The following is a 22,592-nucleotide window of genomic DNA, read 5'->3' on the forward strand; positions in this document are numbered from 1 at the left end:
GTGATTGCTAGAGGGAGTTTTCATATACTTTGTGTATATTTTCGTATTCTATTTTGTTGGTTATATTGCACTATCTCTTTTTTAAATATTTTCATCACAAATGGTTTCAAAGCCTTGGTAGGCTTCTTGTTTGTGCATATTTGAAGGAAGATCAAAAAACTTCTTTCGTTTTCAGCTCCAATTTCATGATAAGCTTTGTGCTAATCAAATTGTTTTTTTTGTTTTCTCATATTGCTTTATGTAGATCTTGAGTTGGGGAGAAATAACCCCATATTCAGAACTAGCAGTCGGTCGGTGGGCTTTTAACCTGTGTGGTGTGTGTAAGCCTACTCGTCGGCCAGTCGTGACGCGTGGAGCAACCGGCGACGGTTCGTGTATCAGCGCGTGTGTAACGCCTCACTTTTCCCGAGCATTAAATAACTTAAGAATATTTTTTTTTTCAACATAAACTCAATATAAATAATTTCCCAACAATCTCGTTCTACCTTTTCAGCATACCAAAATAAGAATCAATAAACTAAGACAGGTAATTATCATAAATGTGGAAGCTAAATTCGAAACCTAATATGGTACATAACTGAATTCACTTTAATCTTAACACAAGAATCTGTACCATCATATCATCAAATACTTAAGTACATGGAGACTCGTTTCTCAAAATGACAACTAAGCACCTTAGATACAGTCTAATGATGCCTCAGAAATACATTAAATAGTAACAATTATACACGATCATCAATATAATATAATCTTCTAAACATGACAAAAAAACATATCCTGAATCCTTGTGAATGAGCAAATACCGGAACAATTCGTTGGACTCATCGGCCACGTCATCACGTGTCATCACATCTCAATCATCCCCTGCCATAGCTGCAAATCCTAATTGGAACGTTCGAATGTTCTAGGGGCATAACCCAATTAGAAGATGAATCTTCTAGTGAGGGCTTAGAAACATGATACATAAATGTATGATGCAATAACATGAACAATCATATGCCCTAGTATAACTTCCATGGCCCTCTTTCCTAGCATAGAACCCTAGGCAGAATCCTAACTTGCTTTCAGGATAATCCTAACGTTGTTCCATCACTTACCCTTGGAGAATTACGGCTACACTATCAGGGCGACATTCCATCCCGACACAAGTATCGATATTCCAATAATATCATGTCGAATGAAATATCATAACCATCGATTCAACAATATATGTACTGATATGACAAGATGTGCATAAATACATATAACTTAGCCACTTTCATGACTATCGTGCTCAACATAGGTAAAATATAACATATATAAGCTTTTGGAGTAAAACCATTTACCTTTAACACGAAGTTTGAAATACCTCAAAAAATGCGCATCATCTCGATTTGCGTGCCCGACCTCAACTTTTGTGCCAAGCCTAAAAATTCGCACGAATCACTTAATGTCAAGCACAACGATCCTATAAATCATATATGTACAAGGATTACATAAATACCTCAATTTCTTCATATTTTTCTCCTATTTTCCTCTCTAAAATTTCAAATAAATACTTTCTTAACTAATTTCTCAAATCTTTTTTCACAATAATTCATAATATTCTAATAACTTTAAAGAAAAATTCCAGAACTTAACCTGAAGCTTCGTTTGCAAGCAAAACGAGGCTGGTCATTACAGAAACTGAGAAACCCGAAAGGCAAACACCAAAACTTTGAAAATAAACCCCCTCTTATTTTATTTTTCTTGATTTTTTTAAATTTTTTTAAAATTTTTTTAGCAAGGGACGTACCCTCACGTGCCTCTTTTTGACTCTCTAGGTGCCCTCACTCACGGGGCCTGGCTAGCGCGTGCACTACACGCGCCGGTTTCCTTCCTCGGCGAGATTCCGAACAACTCCGGTTTTATGGCCGTATCTCCTTCAATTGAGCTCTATTTTGCCTCCCGTTTGAACCTACGCCTTTCTCTCTTCATCCTCTATAGGATTATAGCTTCAAACACCTTGATTGGAGCTATTTTCGGACTCCTCAAACCCATGTTCCGATGAAGCCCATTTTTCCAATGAAGCTTCGTATCTCCCTCATCTCTCAACGAAAAGTGTTCAAATTTTCCAGAAATGATCCTCTGGACATGGGGGAAAAAAATCCCCTATTCGCTTCCCTCAATTTTTCCTCGAACTCTCGAATCTGAGAGTTTAATTTTTGCCTTCTCTCAGCCATCTCCAAAAACCTCTATTTATAGGCAATTTCGAGCCTTCAAATGCTCATAGCTGGTCAATCCAACCTCCTTGAGGCTTCTACCTACCCCAGATTAGTCCAAAAACACCACCAAACATGGATTGAACGCATCAAAATTCCCACCAAGAAATAGTCAAAAATCATGCAAAATTAGTCACCCTCGTGGCCAATGTCGGCCTAGGCTCGACCCAACAGCATCCTAGGCCACATTCCTCAAGTATTTCTCCACCGAATTTAGTGATGGGAGGTGGTGGTGGAAGCTTGGTTAGCCATGGTAGATTTCTCTTTGTGCAATTTTGAAAAATTGCACTTTGACTCTCGTCTCTTTTCATTTTGCACTTTGGTCTTTTCCTTGAAGCCCTTGAGCTTCCCAATAGTGCTATTGCAACCTACAAGTTTTATACTTTCCATTGCATCCTCAAAGATTCTGAAAAAATGTCATTTCGACCTCCTTCTGGCAAAATTAAGAAATTGCACTTAGGCTCGAATCTTGTTTCTTCCCAAAACTACTGAAAGGTTGTTCTACACACTAAATATGAACCTTCTTGGGGTTCTTTTGACTTCCCAAAAGTCTTCTGCGATAATTTGATTTTTTAGCCCAAATCATAGTTGTATTTTAGCTGTATCAAAAATTGTTTCTAATCCAATTTCTTTCAATGCCATAAATCATGCCTCGAAATTCTCATTAACACAATCTCATTTTCCTTGGATATCTCACCTCCAGGGCACTCCCTACAGTCGATTCAGTCATTTATAATGGTAAGAAATTATCCTATAACCTCAATTTATCTGTAAATTCCATTTTTCCCCAAGATAATTTACTCTTAAATCCTTTAGAAACTCTCGGGTATTACAGCGTGGACCTACAATGGTTTGATTTTTCGACCCTTTCTCCAGTATCAGAATTTATTTCTGATCTTCATTGTGGTAACTGTATTTTTTGTTCTGAATATCTTTCTGTGTTTTACTTGTGATTATTAACTGCTAAGTGCATTTTAAATACGACAAGTAAATCTGTGTTAGTTGATTGTTGCTTGAAAATCTACCCTAGTTGAAGTTATTCTTTGTGAATAGGTTGCCTAGTTATTTGGGTTGAAACTTTGTGTTTCTTAGTCCCTTTTATAGGTTGTAATTTTTGTGTTGTGTACATTCTTTGTGAACATGACTACACATCATTTTGAATCGGGTGTTTTCAATGGAAAAGGTGATTTTTCTATTTGACAACAAAAGAGGAAAGGAATTTTAGTTCAAAAAAAGGTTTCAAAAGCCATTAATGGCAAATTTCTTGCAACTAACACAACAGAACAAAATATAGAATCCGATGAACTAGCCTATGCATCTATAATCTTACACCTCTTTGATTCGATTTTAAGAAAAGTTGATAAATTAGAAACCACAAAAGCGCATGCTTTGGGAAAAGCTTAAACAACTATATGTGAAAAAATCCACTTCAAATAAACTTTCTTACTTGAAAGATTTTTCAGTTTTAAAATTGACTTATTTAAGGATTTAGATGAAAACCTAGATGTCTTTAACAACTAGTTCAAGATATCACAAATTGTGGTGAAAAAGTGTCTGAGGAATATAAGGCAATTATTTTGTTAAATGCTATTCTTGATATTTATAAAGAAGTTAAAAAATGTAATTAAGTATGGTAGGGACATTTTAACACTTGAGATTGTAATAGATTCCCTTAGGAGTAAGGAAATGGAATTGAGAAGTGAGAGAAATCACGATGACATCCACATGATGAGGGATAGACCTCAATTTAGGAATCAAGAAGGAGGTGGCGAGAAGAAAGGGAAAAGTAGGTCTAAATCCAAAGCCTAAGGGAAGGGTAAGAAGTGTTATCGTTGTGGGAAAATCAGACACTTCATTAAAGATTGTTATGTCGAGAAGGGCAAACAAAAAGAAAAAGAGAGAGATCATGAAGAGACAAATGTAGTTACCTCTTATGATCCAAGTGAGGTATATTAAAAATGATTAAATGAGATATGGTGGTATGTAAAGAAATTAGGAAAAATGGAATTTATGTGTCTACTACTAAAGTATGGGGTGGCAAAAAGCATGAATATGAATCTTCTGAATAAAGTTAGGTGTATGATGATTAGTTCAGGCATCCCGAAGTCTCTTTGAGGCAAGGCAGTTATGACTACATGTTATCTCCATCTGTTGCATATGAAAAATGGCATGGAATATGTGTCGGCTTTTCAATTTTCAAGCTTTTTTTTTTTTTTTTGTGATACATTTTCTCACCAAAATTAGAACCTCGAGCTAGAAAATGTGTTTTTCTAGGTTACCCTGAGAAAGTCAAGGGTTATAGACTTTGGGATAGGAGCCAAAAAGGAGTGAGAATCATTGTGACTAGGGATGTTACATTTAATAAGTCTAAGTTGCCATCAGTCAAAAACAACAAGAAAATGAGAATGAGAATCCCCAAAGAAGAGATAAGTAAATTGAATATCCGCATTCCCACCACCTCGAGTGAGGTGGAGAAACAAAGCCCACCTCTATTAGATAAGGAGAGAGAAACAGTAGTAGACGAGCACCCCCATTGATCAATCACCTTTGTTTGATTTCCAGTTATCCCGAGATCAACCACCTTTGTGTGATTCGTGCATTAGTTGCACTCTCTTCCACTGAATGAGAATACATTACTGCTACAGATGCTATTAAGGAAGCTCTATGGTTTAAATGATTACTGAATGAATTGTGTGTTTTAAGTGATATTGTGACTGTTTTCTCTAATAGTCAATCAGCAATTCATTTTTGTAAATCTCTTGTGTTTCACATGATATTGTATCTCAAGATGTTATTAGACTTGAGAAAGTGCTTTCAGAATACTACCCTTCAAATATGGGAGCTAGGTGCTCCCATTGGCAAAATTTAGAGGTTGCCTTACTCTTCCAAACATTGGTAAAGGGATGTGATTACTTATGCATTTGTTACATGTGCATGATTTCTTATTGCTAGTGTGTGCTGGCCTTATTAGAAAACAAGACGGAGATTTGTTAGGTTGTGCTTCCAAATAAGGCCCAAAGCGGTTACGATGCTTCGGGCAGGTATGATCTTCATAGGCTTCGACCCATGATTTAAGTATAACCCAAAATCACCACTTATTACAAACCCATTTGTTGTAATAGCTCATTCACTTTATGCAAGCCTATTTGTTGTGATGGCCCATTTGCTTTGTGTAAGCCCATTTGCTTTGTGTAAGCCCATTTGTTGTGATGGCCCATTTGCTTTGTGTAAGTCCATTTATTGTGATGGCCCATTTGCTTTGTGCAAGCCCATTTGTTGGATGTCCTAGCTACCTCATATATAAACCTTGTTTGTCTCTTTGGAGACTTAAGTCTATCCCCCTCTCTCCTCTTGTCGGTGCCGATGTCTGCTCTTCATTCACTGACTTTCCTTGTCACTTTGTGCGACATCTCCTTGCTTCTTTTCCATTCTTGGACTGCATCTCACCGATTTTCTTCGACATGGCTGATTCTTGGGACATAAGCTTTGACGATTGATTCATTCTTGCTTGAGCTCTATCTTTGTGACTCTTGTTCCTTTATGGACTCTACTTCGTGTAGAGCATTCTATTGGAAAAAGGGTTTAATTTTCGTGGAAATGGCAAAAAATAACCACTATTTAAATGTAAAATTCGTTTTTATCCCCTTTTAAAAAAAAATGTTTATGTACTTTAAAACAAACTAATTACATGAAATAGCCACTTTGTCAGATTTGACCATTATTTATTTAAAAAATTAAAAAACAATAAACACAATAAAAGTAAAATACTAAAATACCCCTCAACCCCCCCCCATTACCCGTTTCACCCACCCACTTCATCTCTCTCACAAAGCAACCGCCCGCCGTCGCATTGACAGCCACTTGCCACCGCAGCCGCCGTGATACCACTCACCGCCGCCGCTGTAACAGCCACTTGACCCGCCGACATTGATCTCATCTTGGCTAAAAAGGTAAGAAAATGTTCATTTTAATAGTTAGATGCTGGAAATGGTCGCCGACGAAGCTTCGTCGTTGGCGACCATGGAGATCGACCGGGCTTCGTCGCGAACGAAGCCCCACGGTCGGGCTTCGTTCGCGACGAAGCCCGCTGGGTAGAAGCCCGACGGGCTTCGTCAATGGCTTCGTTGCAGACGAAGCCCGATCGGGCTTCGTCTGCAACGAAGCCCCCTCCCTTACGATCGAGCTTCATCTAGAAATGAAGCTCGATCGAGCTTCGCTTCCAGACAAAGCACGAAGGGCTTCCTGTAACGAAGCCCGATAGGGCTTCGTCTAGACGAGATGAAGCCTGATAGGGCTTCGTTACAGGAAGCCCTTTGGGCTTCGTCTGGAAGCGAAGCTCGATCGAGCTTCGTTTCCAGACGAAGCTGGATCGAGCTTCCTTGGGTCTTCAATCGAAGCCCGATCGGGCTTCGTCTGTAATCGAAGCCCGATCGAGTGCTTCCTCTCCTGCAAACGAAGCCCGATTACAAACGAAGCCAGATCGGGCTTCGATTGCAGACGAAACCCGATCGGGCGCGACTAAACCCCACACCCAATTGGGCTCCCCCGACTGTTGGGCTATGACACAGCCCGATTATCGCTGCCCAACAAAGCCCAATCAAGTTTGGGTTGCGATGATAGGGTTGGGACAATTGGGCTTCTTCTTCTTTTACTTGTGCTTTTACATGTGCTAAGACAATTGTTGTTTTTGTTTTTTTTTTTTCTTACAGATGGCTGAACAACAAACTACAAAATTTACTTATGTTCATGCTCACCGAATATTACCCCCCGGAATGCGAGTTACTACTCATTGTGGGATCAAACACCTTGAGGCGATGCGTCGTGCTCTAGACCGATACAAGTTATTGGATAGATTCCTACAGGGCCCATTAGGACATTTCTTGAAGATGCCTTTGTCCCTCCATTTGACTGCACCACAGTTGATATATCATGTTCTACTTAGGGAGGTGACATTTTCGAGTGCCCGCCACGATGAGATATGGTTCAAGATTGGTGGCACACCATACAGGTACGGGAGGCAGGAGTTCATACTTATTAGTGGACTCCAATTTGGGGCTATTGATAGGGAAAGCCTTGAACCGAAACCTATTGAGCCGGAGAGTTTACGTGCTTGACTATTTCCACAACATAAGAAGGGGGTGACTGGAGACGACCTTGAATTACTTATTAGTACCAAAGAGGACATGGTTTCAGAGGACGCCCTGAAACTGATTTACATTGCTGTGGTCAACATGTTTTTGTTGGGCCAGGATGAGCCTGGGCATGTGGATGATTTCTTGTGGACTATGGCCGAGGATTTACAAGCATTTGAGATGTTCCCTTGGGGTACATATGTCTACAGTAAGAGTCAACATTACATCCGGTTGGCCACGAAAGAAAGAAAATTAACTGGTGAAGGTGGGAAGAAAATCAACCTTTATGGTTTTGTATGGGCGTTTCAGGTACTCTCTCCTTATTGTAGATGATTTGTCATACTCACTCCTTATTGTATATGATTTGTCTATAGTAACTACATGTTTGCTTTGTTTTTTAATTTTTATTTTCATTTCTTTTTTTCTTTTTTTTTGCTTTCTACAGTGGTGGTTGATCGAAACGTTCACATGGATTTAGAATAAATGGGCCGTCAGACTATCCGACGCAGACATTCCAAGATGCAGAAAATGGCTATCCAAAAAAAGGCCATAGATAAAAAATTACGACGACTGTCTTAGGAAAGAAGTAAGTGTGCAACTTACCTCTAAATTTAGTTTATTTTTAAATCATATCTATCTATATAATACAATTTTGCAGGCACGAGGATCGATTCCGACTCTTGAACCCACTGATGTTGAGAGGGAAACGAATTTTTGGAGATCTTTTAACCCTCAACACTCGGTTGGGGTCGACGTCTATAAATTTGGGGGCGGAGGGGGTGAAAAGGAGGAAGAGAATGACGGGGATGAGGACGAGGGCGGGGATGAGGACGAGGCGGGTATGATACATTTAGAAGAGGAGGGAAATGAAAAGAATGGGGAGGAGAAGGATAAGGAGGAGACAAGATTCCTTGATAGTTCGCACCACGGACAATACGAGATAGAGCTATGATTTTTATTATAATAATAGTTTTAATTTATATTTTTTGTAATTGTTTATATATTTTTTATAGGAGGGAAAGGAGAAGAAGGATAATGAGAAGGCAAGGTTCCCTGACAGTTCACATCACAGACAATACGAGGCAGGGGTATGATTTTTATTATAATAATGGTTTTATATTTTTGTAATTGTTTATATATTTTTTGTTTGCCTTTTGTAGATCACCGAGATGCTGAAACAGACTCTAGATATGTTGCGGAGAATAGATGGGGAAATGGGTCAGGTGAGGACACAATTGTTGAGACTAGAGAGGGCGCAAGAATCACTAGAGAGGGGACAGGCAGCACTATGTGCTCATCTACGCATCCCACATATTTCCCTAGATCGCAGCGATTATGCTTATGAGCAGTCCCAGGGTGGTGATCAGGTAGATCTTGATCATCACGATGAGGAGCAGGCATCTACATCTAGAGTAAGTTCCAAATTTACTTTTATATGTTTTACTTCATTCTAAAATACTATTTTGTAACAGTTAGGTTTTGTTCAGCTACAGGAGGAGGAAGTGGTTAGGGTCGACAGACGACCTATGCGAGATAGATTGCCATCGCAATTTCGTCGGCCACCCTTCACCGATCCAACAAAATATAAAAGGAGAAAGAAGGATGCCGCTTTGGAGGGGTCGGACGTGGACTCGACGCCACCGGTACTAGACCTAATCCCGCCGGACATAGAGACAGTGCCCCCTGAGGGCTATATTGAGTTCATAGGTTCCAATGAAAATATTAGGTAAGTAACAATATTTATATTTTTTCTATTTGCATCAACAATATATTCTTACTTTTATTTTGCTTGGTTGTTGTAGTCTTCACACTGGTTTCATTCTCAACCTAACACCGGATGACCTCCGAAACATAGAGAATGAGGCCAACTGGTTGGAGGGTTACCATATTGATAGTTACATGTGTTAGCTTGAGACGTATACAGTCTCGGCGTCAATATGACACAAACTACGCTATCATGTCAACCTCGCTTTTTGTGAGTTTGCACTACTTATTTATTTTTTTATTTTTTTTTGCATTTAATTTAGTCTATGACCAATATTTTTATTTTATTTTTCAGGCATCCATAGTAAGATTTTGGGAACAGGAGTACGGGGGCAACAGGAGGTTTTTTGCGCCTTCTATCGCATCTATCCAGAAGAGTGGACCGGTTTCATCGACGGGCGCACTGACAGGAGTCTCCCTTGGTGGACGGTTAATTATGTAAGTCTTAATTCATTCCATTTAATGATTTATTTATTTATTTCCGTACTACTGAAGTATTAAAATAAAATACAGGTGTTGCTCCCTTGTAATGTAGCGAATTCTCACTGGTTTCTCTTAAAGATTTGCTTGAAAGATAGGAGAATTGTCATATATGACTCCAATGCCATGAATGAAGACAGTAGTAGGAGCAGGGTCGAAGCTATACAATCACTTGTGAGCCTCTTACCCATTCTACTAAAGAAAGCTGCATATTATGAACATGTAACCACAACTGCAACACTAGACAGAGATTGGGAAGTGGAGAATATTGATCCTCAGAAGTTGCCTCAACAACCAGATGGGTAAATTAATTTAAATTATATTACATAGTCAATTTTCATGAAAATATGGTTATGCTACCAATGTGTGTTATGTCTAATACAGGGCCAGCTGCAGGTGCTACGTTATCAAATACGTCGAGGACATACTGAGGCATAATGAGGATCACTGGCAGATGCACCCGACTGTAGATGTCCGTACCCTCCGAAGCCAGATTGGAATATTTTTGTATAGACATAGTACGATAGTATGGTAGTATACTTGTAGATTAATAGATTAGAAGATTCTTCGTTTTGTGTTTTTATTTTCATCTAGTTTAAATGTTGTATATATTTTTGTATAGGTATAGCAAATAGCAAATTATGTATTGTTCACTTGATGAAATGTGGTTTGTGGTGCTGTTGAGGGTAAGGGATAAGTGGTTGTGGTGGCAGTATGTTGTTGGGAAGAGAGACTGAGTCTCTAATGTTGTGATGTTGTCATGTTATTCTGTTGTTAGATATAGAGACTGAGTCTCTAATGCAGGTAGGATGACCAAGAAACAGGGGAGACTCTGTTGAAATTTTTAAATCACACTTGTGGGGTAATTTGAAGATCATTACATCATATTGGTCAAATGTTAGTACTTAGAACAATTCATCATATATTTGTTGTGCATTCTACCTTCAACTAACCCAAACAACGTAACAAGAGATCATTTTAGTGTTAGTGGAAACCATAGATTGAGAGAAAAAAAAAAAAAAAAACTTGAAAATGACAAAAGAAATTTTGAAGTTGTTCCTCACACAAAGTGAAAAATAATGACGTTGTTGTGATATATACATTCGGGCTTACCCAAATAACATTAAAAGACATCATTTTAGTGCTAATGGAACATACTAATTTGAAAAAAAATCAAGAAAAATTAAAAAATTTCATTTTCGAGCTTGGTGGGCCAAAGCCCGATGGCTGGGTCTCGTGGGCTACAAAGCCCGATGGCCGGGTTTTGTTGCCCACAAAGCCCGATTTTTTTTTTCGATTGAATTTTTTTTTTTTTTTTTTTTGTAGTTTCCCACTATTTACCTCAAATAATAATGATTGTTAAGACAATACACTCTAATTTTTGAGCAAGTTTATTATCATAGCATTATTATCTTGATTTGTCCAATTATTAGTACCAATTGTGATCAAGTGTTGGTTGGGTTGATGGTAGATGGACATCCTCACACAAAGTGAAAAATGGTAACGTTGTTGTGATATATACATTCTGGCTTACTCAAATAACATTAAAAGACATCATTTTAGTGCTAATGGAACATACTAATTTGAAGAAAAATCAAGAAAAATTAAAAAATTTTATTTTCGGGCTTGGTGGGCCACAAAGCCTGATGGCCGGGTTTCGTGGGCCACAAAGCCCGATGGCCGGGTTTCGTGGGCTACAAAGCCCGATGGCCGGGTTTCGTGGCACACAAAACCCGATGGCCGGGTTTCGTGGCCCACAAAGCCCGATTTTTTTTTCGATTGAATTTTTTTTTTTTTTTTTTGTAGTTTCCCACTATTTGCCTCAAATAATAATGATTGTTAAGAAGATACACTCTAATTTTTGAGCAAGTTTATTATCATAGCATTATTATCTTGATTTGTCCAATTATTAGTACCAATTGTGATCATGTGTTGGTTGTGTTGATGGTAGATGGACATCTCACACAAAGTGAAAAATAATGACGTTGTTGTGATATATACATTCTGGCTTACCCAAATAACATTAAAAGACATCATTTTAGTGCTAATGGAACATACTAATTTAAAGAAAAATCAAGAAAAATTAAAAAATTTCATTTTCGGGCTTGGTGGGCCACAAAACCCGATGGCCGGGTTTTGTGGCCCACAAAGCCCGATTTTTTTTTCGATTGAATTTTTTTTTTTTTTTTTTTTTGTAGTTTCTCACTATTTGCCTCAAATAATAATGATTGTTAAGAAGATACACTCTAATTTTTGAGCAAGTTTATTATCATAGCATTATTATCTTGATTTGTCCAATTATTAGTACCAATTGTGATCATGTGTTGGTTGTGTTGATGGTAGATGGACATCCTCACACAAAATGAAAAATAATGACGTTGTTGTGATATATACATTCTGGCTTACTCAAATAACATTAAAAGACATCATTTTAGTGTTAATGGAACATACTAATTTGAAGAAAAATCAAGAAAAATTAAAAAATTTCATTTTCGGGCTTGGTGGGCCATAAAGCCCGATGGACGGGTTTCGTGGGCCACAAAGCCCGATGGCCGGGTTTTGTGGCCCACAAAACCCGATGGCTGGGTTTCGTGGCCCACAAAGCCCGATGGCCGGGTTTCGTGGCCCACAAAGCCCGATTTTTTTTTTCGATTGAATTTTTTTTTTTTGTAGTTTTCCACTATTTGCCTCAAATAATAATGATTGTTAAGAAGATACACTCTAATTTTTGAGCAAGTTTATTATCATAGCATTATTATCTTGATTTGTCCAATTATTAGTACCAATTGTGATCATGTGTTGGTTGGGTTGATGGTATATGGACATCCTCACACAAAGTGAAAAATAATAACGTTGTTGTGATATATACATTCTGGCTTACCCAAATAACATTAAAAGACATCATTTTAGTGCTAATGGAACATACTAATTTGAAGAAAAATCAAGAAAAATTAAAAAATTTCATTTTTGGGCTTGGTGGGCCACAAAGCCCGATGGCCAGGTTTCGTGGGCCACAAAGCCCGATAGCCGGGTTTCGTGGGCCACAAAACTCGATGGCCGGGTTTTGTGGCCCACAAAACCTGATGGCCGATTTTGTTTTTTTTAAATTGAATTTTTTTTTTGAAGATTCCCAGTAGTAGTCTCAAATAATAGTGATTGTTAAGAAATTACACTCTAATTTTTTAGTATTATCATTGCATCATCTTGGTCCAATGTTGTTAGTAATTCATATATCAAAAAATTTTAGCAAAGTGTCCCTTGTTTCTAGGCCATTGAAACTGCATTATATACTCAGTTCTCTACTCAAAAATATACTACAACACAAGCTGTCAATCATTAATTATGAGTTTAGATGAAGGAAACTGAAAGATTACGAATATGAATAAATCCCAATTTCAAATATTAATGTAAAAAATAATATTCATTACTGAACTCCCAACAAAAAGAGATTTGATTGATGTTGTCATCCTTTTTGTATCATGCCAGTGATTTTTTAGCATTGCTGAAACACAAAAGATATATGGTCAGAAAAAATTCCATTAACACTTTGCGAGTAAAAAACATGTTTTTTTTTTTTTTCACAAACGATCTAACAACTATTGATAACATATGTGATAACATTTGTGATAACATTATATCATACCTGAATGAGTTAATTCCTATTGATTGTTTTCTTCATTGATAATATTATCATCACCTAGAATTGACAACTGTACAGGGCACCGACGACGAGTGTGTCCAGTCTCTTTGCAAATGCTACATTTCCGGCTTGCCCTTGCAGAGGCCCTAGCAGCACCCCTGGATTCTGGAGTAGTGGTTGTGCTCAACTCTCCAATGGAGGAAGTCCATTCATTAGGGCAACCAAGACTATTGTGTCCTAGTTCACCGCATTTTCCATATTTTTTTCTTCGACGAGCTTCCCCCATGGAAGGAATCGACCATTTCTCGGTCTACCCGGTTGTCTTCTTTGCACAGGTGGGAGTATAACCATCTGTCTGACGTACGCTGGAAGAATCCAAGCAGCCTTGTTAGGGAGAGGATTGATGGGAGGTGCATATGCACGTCTAACCCAATCTGCGGTGTAATATGAATGACAAAGCATATGGTAGTGCACCCTCATGAAACTGTCGCATAAGGCAAAGAAACACATAGTGTTAACATATCACACTAAATTACGAACATAAGACGCAAATAAAAGTCAAACCATGATACCTGCTAACAGCAAATGCATGAAGACATGGCATTTGATCAATGTCCCACTTGCGACAACTACATGTACTCGCAAAAATGTCAACTATCCCATCGCCCTCCTTTGCATGTTGCACGAGGTATTTGTTCCCTTGTATTACAGGAACTACACGACATCTTCGGTCTAATGTTTTGGCATGCGCCAAATTGACATGTGCCACTGCAGCGGAGGTCACAATGGTTTCGAGTCTGGCAGCTGCAGCACGCCTATCACTAAACCATTTCTGAAGCATATGTCTCAAAAATTCATGTGCACTTGTTATAGGCAACCGACGTGCTTTCATCATGCATTTATTGAGAGACTCGGCAATGTTGGTGGTCATCATGGAATATCTTCTTCTTGGACAATATGCTCGTGACCATTTTTCCGATCTTGCTTCCATCAATGTCAGATGAGTCTGAGGATGCATCGATTGTATTTCTGCTAAGTATGTATCACACTCTATTGTGGTGTAGCTGTATGCTGCATGGTAGAATGCAGTCATCACATCTTTTCGTTGTCTACAACGTTTCTTCAAGTTTTGCTTAAGGTGGAAGAAACAAAAGACATGTGGGACAGAAGGGAAGACACGACTCATCGCATTCGCAATGCTTTGGTGACGATCAGAAACAATGACTAAATCTTCTCGCACTCCGATAGCCTCTCTCAATTTCGTCAAAAACTATATCCATGATCTGTCAGACTCACCATCTCCAAATCCAAAAGCGATGGGATAAATCATTTCCTCCCCATCTTTGTAAGTGGCAACGAATATCACCCCTTTGTGTTCACTTTTCAAATGTGTGGCATCAACGGCAACAACCGGTCTTATGTAAGACTGGAAACCATGAAGGCAAGCTCCGAGTGCAAAAAATGAATATAAAAAACAATTATTTTCATCTGTCTCTATTGCCGTGATGCTGCCAGGATTTGTTTCTTTTAACATGTGAAAATATGAGGGTAGTTGCTGATATGATTCATCCGCATTACCATATGTAAGTATCTTTGCATGTTGTAAAGACCTCCAAGCTTTAGTGTACATAATCTGCACACCATGTTGCTCCAACAACTCCCCCATTAGCATTCTAGGTGTATATTCACTACTCGTCACTCTTTCAGATAACAAACTTCTGATGACAATAGCCTTCACACTTCGAAAATGTGAATCGTAGACATCCGGAGTACACGTGTGACTCGGCATAAATTTCACCACATGCCAAAATGAACAACCAGGTCTGCATCTTGCACGAAGCATAAATTTGCAGTTCACATCCTTGCAACCAGCCTCAAATTGAATTGTGCACGAACGTCTGACTCGATAGTCCATCTTCACATCAACACAATATTGTCCAAATGCCAAAATTAGTTCCTGTTTACTTCTAAAGAGTGCACCCATGTGTAAAAGATCACCCTGGTATAGAATTGACACTTCGGGTCTTGTTTCCTCAATTGCATAATTTTCTACACCAGGAACGATCCATTTTCTTTGTAAATGGTTGTCCTCAAATTGTGAACCTGAAAATCTTACTTCTGGGTACTTCGGACTCACTCCTCTTTCATCACCACCACTATCACTATTATCACCATCGCTATCGTCACTATTATCATCAGTTTCATTATCACAATCATCATTCGTGTCTAGAGCGTCATCTGACAAACCGTCCATACCATATGTACCAAAATCATCATTTTGTAGTGGACTATGTGCGGATGTAAATGGAACGGCACCTGAATCTTGATTACCACCACTACGTAGGTTACAAACTCCAACATCTTTACAAATCATATCAACATACATCACTTTATATTTTCTGTCATCGCACATAATAAACCTGACACCGCAGTCGTCCTTGATAGGGAACTTGGTAGCTGGAAGTTCGCTTGAGTGTTCCGTTACAAAAAGAATGGTGATGTCGTACCTTGTTTTATCAATTCTTGTCACCATGTACACAATCTCAACCAATTGAGTAAAAGTCGTATTTTTGTAGATTCCCGCACACATCCTATTACCCCCAATATACTTATTATCATTTCATTCCCCGTTCCACACGATAACCAACTACACTAAATCCATTGCTGTAAGATTGAAAGGAGGAAAAAATTAGTCTCACCATTACCATGGATGTAATGGATCCACACACACCCAAATTGGGTTAATTTCCTCATTAAACCAAGTCATAACTATAAGTAAGTAAGTTTATTTGCTTTTTGAGATTTGTATTTTATTTTCTTTTTCTAAAGAGTTGATTTGTACAATTAAACATGATTTTTGACTTATAAACCAACAACCAAGTCATGATAATTTTTCATATGTAGTTTAAGAAAAATATTTAAAAATTTTATGAAAAATATTGGAGGATTTTAACATAACATATTTAGGCACAAATGCTTAAGAAGTGAAATTTTGTTAAATAATATGATAAAATTAAATATATTATATTAAATTATATTATTTTACACTCATATATAATATTAAATTATTTAACAAAATATTCATATTATTTTAAAAATAATATATATAATCGTGCTTGTGGGCTACAAAAATCATAATCGGGCTTAGTGGGGAAACAAAGCCCTATCGGGCTTAGTTTGGGAACAAAGCCCGATCGGGTTTTGTTTCCCCACTAAGACCCATCGGGCTTTGTTCCCCCACTAAGCCCGATCAACTGTTATCGTCCACAAAACTCGTTAACGATGTGCAGTTTTTATTATTTTTTTTTTCACCCAAATTAGTGCAGATTTGGAATGATATCTATCAAAATATGTTCTGCCAACAACTACAATCATTCTACACAACCTTAATAAGCAATGTGAACACAAAAATTATTTTAAAAAAATTAAATAAATACAAATCGAATAAATACCTTGAGATTGGGTTTGGAGAGAAAGAAACTTGTTGAATGGGACTTCAGTGAGGTCGTTGTAATTGATAAAGAAGATTGAATGACCCAACAAGCAAAAAGATTGAATGTATGAAGAATGACTAAGTTTGGATAGTTTGACAATGGAAAGATAGAGAGTAACGTGAATTTTGGAAGAAGAGAGAGAAGAAAGGTTATATGAAAGAGATAAGGGTATTTTGGTAAATGAGACTAAGAACAGTAGGGTTTTCTATTTTAAAATTTCATTAAGGGTATTTTTGGTATCTTACATAAAAGTGGATAAAGAGTGTAATTAGTTTGTTTGAATAGTTAAAAACGTTTTTTTTCTATGAAAAGTACAAAAACGATTTTATACATTTGACTTTGGTCAAATGTGAATTTAGCCCTTAATTTTCTAGCTAAGAGAGAGAGAAAGAGGCGATTTGGGTGGTTTGGGGCTGGGTTTTCATTAGGGCTTGGTGGCCTTATTCTTGGAGTTGCCTAAATGGTGATTTGTTGCCCAGATCTGAGCCTTGAATGCGTTAATCGTGACTGCCAGAGGGAGTTTTCATATACTTTGTGTATATTTTCGTATTCTATTTTGTTGATTATATTGCACTGACCATTTCTTTTGTAGATCTTCTGCTCACACCAACACAAAAAGGATTTAAATAGGCAAAAATTTTAGAAAATTTTATATTTTTTGGAAAATTTTAAGGGCCTGATTCAAGCTCAAAATTTGGTTAAATAGCACAAACAATATGTTGAAATCAAATTTTAGGAACTCTAGTTTCTGGAACAAGAAATGGATTTGAAATTAGAAATAACCACAAAAAGTTATTCCCCAATAATCAAAGCAAGGCAGATTATGCGATAAAATTTCTAGATTTTTAACAAAGATTAATAGGGTTGGTAGGTGCTCAAATCGTAACCAAATAATTCAAGTAATATATCAAAACAAATCTTATGAAGTCTAGTTTACAAAATAACAAATGGATCTCAATTATGATATAAACACAGAAAGTTATACCCTAAAACGTACAACATGTGCAATCTGGTTGAAAATTAATAGGGTCCGAAAGTTAATCACTTCAACCAAAAAATCCCATAGATGGAAGAAATAAGTCTATTGAATGGAGAAGAGATGGAAAGAACTTAAAAAAAATATGGAATGAAAAGAGTAAGAACTTGCCTTGATGGGTATTGATACCATAACCGAAGAACGAAGCAGAAAATCGAAGAAGAAAATGAAGTAGGTTGTCAAAAAGGAGGAGCACCCATGCTGGAGCTGCAATCCTTCTCGGATGACCTCGAACAACAAGGAGGGAAATGGAAGAGAAGAAGAAGAAGAAGAAGAAGAAGAAGAAGGAGAAGAAGAAGAAGAAGAACCACGCATGCACGACCCCCCAAAACCCCAAATCTGTTGCCATCATTCTTTCTTTTCTCCTCTTCTACCCTTTTATATCCTCACTTTATACATACATATATATATAATACCCATTTATACCCATCCATAGAACATAATAAGTAAATATATATATACACACACACACAAGCATACACTGCTGCCCACTTATTCCAAACCCCAATTAATTTTAACTTTTCAATTTACACATAATCCTCATTTCTTGACTTTTCAACACATTTATAACTCCCATTTTAATTGACTTTTCAACCTCCCTTGGCTTTTACTTTTCCACACTAATATATCATCTCTCATGCTTTGACTTTTCACATAATAATTTATAATCCTCTTTTTCTTTGACCTTTCAACTCAATTTACAGCCCTCCTTTACTTTAACCTTTCAACCCCTACTCCCTTGGTTTAACTATTCCACATCCTATTACTTCATTTATTTTTATTTTCCAACTTACAACAAATTTTTATTTATTTTTATTTTTCAACATAACGGATATAATTCTCATGGCTTTATTAAGCAGAAGGCTTAGGAAAATGAGCTCAACAGAAAACGATCGAAAGACTAAAGGAAAATGGACAATCATTTGTGACTGATCGATAACTCCTTGCCATCAGTCAACAACCTACTGTGCCTTCTTGCCGTTGCCTTCCCCTCATTTCTTTTCTTTAACTTTTCAAGCATCACTACACTTCACACTTCATTGGTCACCTTTTCCATAACTTTATACTTTATTTATTTCACCCATAACATATATAAAACTCCTCAACATCTTGATCCATTAATAACAAAATATAACACACCTCCAATGGTGACAAAAGTCCTAGACCCGCTAACGAGTCATTACAAATATTTGTTTTACTCGAGTAACATATTCCAGTAATCAAGTAACTATAACGACTCGTTATTGGGGTCTTGGTTTTTGTGGCAATTAAGTTTGGTGTATGTTGGTAGAGTGTAAGAGGGTGAGTTGGTTGTAGCTAGCAATTGTCGGAAGATTGCAATGAATCTATCGACAGATTGCTTGAGACTGTCGATCGTTATCGGGTTCAGCTTCCCAGACCACTTTCAGGTCAGTTAGGCAGTGGTGGAGCTTAATAGATGTCTTCTAGAAGTCTTTTACTCATTCTAGGACACTCCTACAGCATCTAAGGGGTTATATAATTAGAGAGAAGAGAAAAGAAAGAGAGGAAGAAGCAACTGACTGAGAGAAACTAAGAGGAAGAAAGGAAGGAAAGAAGAAGAAGAAGAAGAAGAAGAAGGCAGCATCCGGGCATTTCTTGCCCCTCTCTTTCACTCTCAGGTTGCTTAAGGCAAGTTTACTATCCTTATTTCTTCGATATGCAGGCTCTTGGACCTTTAATTGGTATGGGGATAAGTTGGTCTATTTCCCTTTCATTACAGCTGTAAGTTCACATTTTTCTTTCTTATTAGCAAGCTCTCTTACTTCTTTCTTCTAACTGCTGCAAGTTCATAACTTTTCTTGTCATGGTGGAAAGAGCTTTGGGTGCCCCTCTTCTTATTTAATTGGTTGATTTGTTGTTGGCTGAAACTTTTAATTCGATTAAATCTGTCCATATAAAGTCAACCAAACTGCATCTTGTGGTATTTCTTCCAAGAGCATGAATAGGGCTTTGGTCTTCCTAAGTTTCTTCATGGAATGATGCCTAACCATGTTGGGGTAGGCTCTAGTTGGGTGTATGCATGCTGGTCTATGCGATTTGGGTTCTTTATGTTGTTGTTCGAGTTGCTAGATGCAGAGGCTGTCAACCGATTGGGAAAGGCTGTCAACCGTTTGGTGTTGTGAGAGGAAATTGTCTACCATCTCAGGCAAGCTGTCAATTGGTTACCCCTGAGACACAAACTATCAACCAATGTTAAGGAGTTTGTCGACCCATCCTGCCTTGTTTGTATTTTACAACCTTTAATTGTGTTAATGTGATGTTTGGGGCTCGGGTTTGCATCATTGGGGGGTCACATGCTATGGATGCTTGGGCATGGGCATGTTAGAACGACTAGGGTGTGGTTATGCATGAGCATTGCATTGCATGTGCATTACTATGTGGGCGAAGCATGGCTTGATTCCTAGTTTTATGGGGGGGGGGGCCTTATATCACGTTTATGCTTACTATGCCATTGCATTTCTTATATGTTGCATTTCATGGTTCCAAAGCACGAGACAGACTTATCTACAGGATGTACATCCACAGTCTCGAGTGATGGGAGGACCGTCCTGAGGGAGTTTCAGCTCGGTATATTGGTGTGGGAGCTTCGGCTATGGGAGCTTCGGCTGGGTTTGTTGTTATGGGAGCTTTGGCTCAAATTGTTGGTATGAGGATTGGAGCATAAGGTGCGAATTTTGGAGTAACAACTCATATTGATTTGCTTGTCAATTCATGGCGGTAGGCAGGTTTAGATTTAGGGACTTGGGTGCCGATGTGTTTTATGTGGGCCCTAAGGACCATTATGTGCATGTGTATTTATGCATATGCTACATGGTTTGAGGTTCATGGTATGGATGTGCGCGTGTTGTGCGAGTGGTTTTGGATTTTTTTCCTTAGCTCTATTACCTTTTTGTTCTTTATGCTTGCTAAGTCTTGTGACTCACCCATGCTTTACATCATTCCAGGTAAGGGCAAAGTGATCATTGAGGGTGGGTCCAACTAAGTTTGATCCTTCATGGGTAGATGGTGTGTACAGAGATCTCCTAACCAAAAAATGCTTAGGTGGTTTGGTGTGTGTGTCTAAGGAGGGCGTTGTCATATTTTGTTAAATTATTTTATTTTGTATCTTATGGGCAGATGGGCGAGGACGTTATGTAAGAGAATTGGGAATACATTATGTTATGCTCTCGTTGTATAAAAGATAAACTAAGGAGAATTTTCAATCGTTATAGTAATACTCTTAAGCAATAAAAGTATTTAGAAGATTAATCAACAAAGAGTTATTCTTTAATTGAGGAACATCCTGCCTAGTCCAGTAACATATTTTTTAATTGAGTAATTATTATTAAACATAAATGTACTCAAAGAATTAATCGATTAAGAGTTATTATTTAATCGTGTAACATCTGTTTTACTCGAGTAATTCAATTCCTTAATTAAGTAATAATTTTTTAGCAAAATGGTACTCAAAGTTTTAATTGACTAAAAGAAATTTTCAATCGAGTAAAGAAATTTTTTAGTTGAATATCATAATTCACATAATCCAGTAACATATTAAAGTAGTCAAGTGGTTAAAAAGTTAATTGACTAAGATTTGTGTAGTTGAGTATTATCATTTTTTAATCGAGTAACAATTTTTTTTAGTTGAGTAATGACTTATGCATCTAATAATCTTAATCGAGTAAGATTATCAATAGTCAAGTAATGTTATATTTAATCGACTAAATGTTAGAACCACTTAAGTAATCTTGTATCTTACTCGAGTAATAGTCTATCTTACTCAACTAATAGCCTTCGAAATTTGAAAAATTATAGTCGTTGAGGCTGCATTAAAAGCAATTGTCTTTCATTTTCAGACAATCAAATCTTCATTAAATATTGTATGAACATTCTTTCATTAAAATGATCTATGTTTTCACTTCAAGATATTTTTTAACCATTGGAATGGGAAAGAAATAGAATGATATTTGCACGTTTCAAGTTAGTAGTTTTATCAACTAGACAAACTGTCAAAAGGCATTAAAGAAGGAAAAACTACAAGCTTAATATATGTTGTCCATCTATCTTCAAGTGTTTCATACCTAGAGAGAGAAGAGAACTTTCATTTATCTTGGCCATGTAGTTCTTTAAGGACTCGTTTGTCCTCTGGAACACAGTGGCGAGGTGGCACGGCGGGGCAAGCTGTAACACCTCGCCTTGCCAGGCGTGTCACTATAAGGGTATTTTCGAGAATCTTTTTTTTTTCAAGTCTGTCACACGCGACGCCATGAGTATAATCTTCACATGCAGGTGAAACACTCGTCGCATACAATGGTCGGCGCCCACGATGATTTCAAGAACAATCTTCACATGCAGGTAAAAATCCCGAGAACCCTAGTCTTGCTCGTTTAACTAACACTACAAGAAAAACAGGTTTTAACGATGGGAAAATCAGTCATTGAAAGTTGATTTCCGATCATTAAAAAGTTGTAACGATGAAAATTTTCCTGTCGTCGATCGTCGTTATTGCCTCCGAGGATAAAAGTCTTTAACGATGGGAATGATAAACCCGTCGTTAATTATATTAGCGACCATATGATTCCTGTCGTTAAAAATAACTTTTTAATTATCAAAACACAAACCAATAACGACAATATTTCCTCTCATTAATAATATGAACAATTAGCGATGGTATGATTCCTATTGTTAAAAAAAATATTTTTTTAAAATTATTATTATTATTTTTTTTAATAGTATGAAAACAATTGCTAGTCATCAATGACAAAAACATCCTATTTTGATATAAACCACCAAACCTATATATCA

Source organism: Diospyros lotus, chromosome 4 (genome assembly GCF_014633365.1).
Source record: "Diospyros lotus cultivar Yz01 chromosome 4, ASM1463336v1, whole genome shotgun sequence".
Classification (NCBI taxonomy): Eukaryota; Viridiplantae; Streptophyta; class Magnoliopsida; order Ericales; family Ebenaceae; genus Diospyros; species Diospyros lotus.